The 3797-nt window shown below is 49.5% G+C and overlaps 1 long non-coding RNA gene across 2 annotated transcripts; it reads right to left on the minus strand.

The window, feature by feature from the left end:
- Positions 1–914: 914 nt before the first annotated feature.
- LOC124518613 (uncharacterized) lies at positions 915–2848 on the minus strand. 2 transcript variants are annotated; one of them, XR_006963705.1, is made up of 2 exons: positions 2555–2848; positions 915–2062 (listed from the first exon to the last, which is right to left on the minus strand). It is a non-coding gene; the product is annotated as an uncharacterized LOC124518613 (long non-coding RNA). The 2 variants fall into 2 exon arrangements; XR_006963704.1 differs by having other exon boundaries at positions 2543–2848.
- Positions 2849–3797: the final 949 nt, after the last annotated feature.

Below are 3797 nucleotides of genomic sequence, written 5' to 3' on the forward strand. Positions count from 1 at the left end.
GGAATTTGAGGACACTGGGAGGGTTGCTCAGCACTGAAAAGAAAGCTGAGGGAGAAAGGCGTCTCAGTTCTCTCTGCCATCCATGCTCTCTGGCTTTGAGGCAAGCATTGCTTTCTGTTGTTCCTTTCTTTCGCGCCTCAGAGATCTGCTTTACCAGAAAACGAGAAAGTCTTCGCCCAAGGAAGCATCAGTGTAGTGAAGTCGAATTACTGTAAAGGTTTCACGGCTGAGTCAGTGGGAGGGCGGCCAGTGATCACTTCCTGTCTCACCCAGAGGAGGGAGCTGCCCCGGAAAGGGACGTTGATGCTGGACCAACTTTAGGTGCTTCCTTTATTTCCTCAGGGACCAGCAGGACACTCTCTTTCTCTGCATGGAATGCTCTGATATCCAGATGGGGAAAATCTAACTCCGTGGACCAGGAAGGATAAGCCATTCATTCGTTCATCACTCCTACCTCTTATTAGAGTGAAGTAAGAGCTTTATGGGAAATGTAGGCAGGAAACTTTCACTATGACTACATATGTGTATTTAACAATTTTTTTTTTTTTGGATTGAGAATCTTAATTACTCTGAATGCAAAACACTCAATAATGTCCTTTGTCTTTGTTGTTGTTACTGTTCTGTGAACATGTTTTTAGAAAAAACACAGTGCCGTGACATGACCTTTGCTGATGAGGCAATGCTGGGTCCATTTGTTCATTCTTTTTTTTTTTTTCTTTCAAATAACATTTGTCCCACATTATATATTAGGGATTTGTACTGGTGCTGAGGGGCTCAAAGGATAAATAATAGTCTCTGTCCTCAAGAGTCTCTGTCTGATGCCTTGTGGAAAGGCCAGCCCACATACAGAAAGAAAATGCTAAACAGAACACAATTCATCTTCAAAGGATCTAATTAAAGAATCAGAGCGAATATTTCCATAACTTTTTTTATTGTGATAAAATATACAGAACGCAAATTTACCACTCTAACCGTTTTTTAAGTGGCATTAAGGACGTTCCCACCGTGGGCAACCATCAGCTACCGTCCATCTCCAGAACTTTCTTATCTTCCCAACTGAAAGTCTGTCCCCATGAAACGCTAACTCCCCATTTCCACCCCTCACCCACCAGCCTCTGGCGGCCACCAGTCTCCTTTCTGTCTCTGTGAATTTGACTCCTCTCAGGAGCTCGTAGAAGTGGAATCTTACAGCGTTTGTCGTTTGGGGTCTGGCTTCTCCATTACTTTTTTTAATGGAAGGAAATATGACTTGCTGAAAAGAAAATGTCAGCCTTGTCCCTGACTCACCACTTGGCTTGGCCCAGAGTAGGACGGTCAACTTTAGCGTGTGCAGCTCTCCGATAACGCGACCATTTTAGTATCTTTTCTGAAGGCCCCATCACAATGTTGTGGTATTAGTCCATTCGAGTTGATCGACATTATTATAGCCTTAAGAGGCTGCCACTCCCTGGAAACATGTTCCAGCCTCCCCCCCTCAGGGGGTGGTGGAGCGAGGTAAGCAGCTTGCAGGTGGGACCAGCCCCGCTGGCTTCCACGGGCTGCGTGTCTCACAGCACTTCACGTGTGAGCACGTAGCGAGCCCTGCTAGTCCCTGAGCCCGGAGGCCTGCCAGAAACCCAGGCCCCGAGGACTCCCCTCCAGACGTGTGCTCTGAGCCCGGCTGTCTAAACTCTTTCCTCTGGAACCAATCAGACCCTCGCCGAAGGGGCCATATCTCACTGACTGCTTTTGAGTCATGTGTCATATTTGAGATCTGCCCTGGGTTGGGAGCTGAAACGTTTTGGCTTGTCTCCACTGGAGTCGGGGCAAGGCCTGAAGTCACGAGGAAGGCTGGCTCAGGTTTCCCACTGTGTTTCTGGGGCACGTGGATATGCAGCTGAAATGTTGTACCTTAGGCAGCAAGGGTGGTCTGCCGAGTCCGAGTCGATATGGCAGCTCAGTTTCTTGGGGTTCATCTCTTCATTCCAGCAGAGCATAAGGTCCACGAGGGCTGAGCTGATCACCGCCGGATCCTCAGTGCCTTCCAGGGAGTCTGGAACAAAGTGTGACTGTGTCCTACAAACTGGAGGAGGTATCTGTTGTCAGGCTAGGGAGTGCGCCAACGTACGGAAAGTTACGTTGTCAGAAACAAGAAAAGGATACCGCTGATAAATGCACTCGTGCTACTTAACCAAGAAATATTCCCAATGATCGCAGTTCTTTAAAATACTAGAATGGAGACAAAAAAATGCTTTTCTTTTTAAAAAAAAAAATTTAATACAGTGTTTTATCCTAAAATAACATTATTTTAAAAAAAAGTTTTTTAAATGTTTATTTTTGAGAGAAGGGGAGAGAGACAGAGTGTGAAGGAGGGGCAGAGAGAGAGAGAGAGAGAGAGAGAGGGAGACACAGAATCCGCAGCAGGCTCCAGGCTCTGAGCTGTCAGCCCGGAGCCCGAAGCGGGGCTCAAACTCATGAACCGTGAGATCGTGCCCTGAGCCGAAGCCGGATGCCCAACCAACTGAGCCACCCAGGTGCCCCCTAAAATAACATTATCAATTACCTTTCTTCTTACCCGATTTCACAGAAGCTTCTGGAGGTACCAGTGAAACACTTAGAACTGAAAGAGGAAATTAATGACTTGCGTTTTCAGGATACAAATATCCTGGTTTTCTAGGATGGTTAAACACTAATACTGCCAGTGAGAATGTGATGCAACGTTGGTGAAGCAACTGCCGTGTAACATTGTCTTGCGTAGGATTTTATTAGAAAAAAAGAAAAGAAAGCTGAGGTCTTGGAAAATATTAGAAAAGTATCTCTCTGCAGGGCTTACCACATAAGCACGTTGTTCTCATTCCCCAGTGGCTATGGTTGGTTTGGACCGGACAGTTCCGCCTTTGTCTCCAGGGTTTGGGCCTCGCTTCTGGTTTTTGACCACCGGCCAGCCATGCTGTCCTCATGGAAGTCATGCAGTGAGAGCTGACGTGGTCTGAGCTGACTCCTCCGGGGCCTTGCACAGATGTGAGGTCTGTCGCCAGCACGCCGCTGTCTCACGGAGGGTGCCGGGAAGCTGTGCGGGCGGGCAGAGCAGTGGCTAACGGATAGCCCAAGAACCGAGCCTTCCTCTAAGGTACCCCCACCCCCCGGAAGGTCAGCAAAGACCCCTCGAATGTTTTTTCTCCTTGCTTCTCTCCCCTTATTTGTGTGGTATACATCTCTTTTTAGCTTGCAGGGACCACGCCTGAACAAAGGAGCCAAAGATACACCCAAAATCGAAGCCACATCCCGTGTTCCCCAAAGATGATGGCTTTTCTGTTCCCCGCAGCTCATTACGAGGGCCCCTCACCGGACGATGGATCTCTCTGGGCCACCCAGCCGCGCAGGGGATAAGACAGCTTCTGAAATACAGAATATTTTTGGAGCTCTGATCCCGACTCCCACATCCGCAGCCCCTTTTGGACTAGACAGCCTCCTCCTCGGATTCTCGGTGGCTCATCACATCCCTCCGTCTGTGACCAAAAACGGGCCGGGGGAACGAGTAGACAAGAAGGCCGTCGCCGACCAGGCCCACGGCTTCCCAGAGGGAAAGCGGTTGGAAGCACAGCGCTTTGCGTGTCAGCCGTCGCAGAGCAGGGGCTGAGGCAGGCGATGGAGGAAGACGGGAGGTGAAGCTGGCATCAGAGCCTTCCCGAAGACACTGCTGATGAACTGCAGCCTGTCTGGGAGCCCCCCGCCCCCTCCTCTTCTGTGCAGAGAAAGGTAGCCGGGGAGCTGTTGCATGGCTGGGGTGCCGTCTGCCCTGGCCCCTATCGTTTCGC

This window comes from Lynx rufus, unplaced genomic scaffold, assembly GCF_022079265.1.
Source record: "Lynx rufus isolate CCGP_SWC_20201006 ecotype Redwood Valley unplaced genomic scaffold, mLynRuf1.p SCAF_25, whole genome shotgun sequence".
NCBI classification, from domain to species: Eukaryota; Metazoa; Chordata; class Mammalia; order Carnivora; family Felidae; genus Lynx; species Lynx rufus.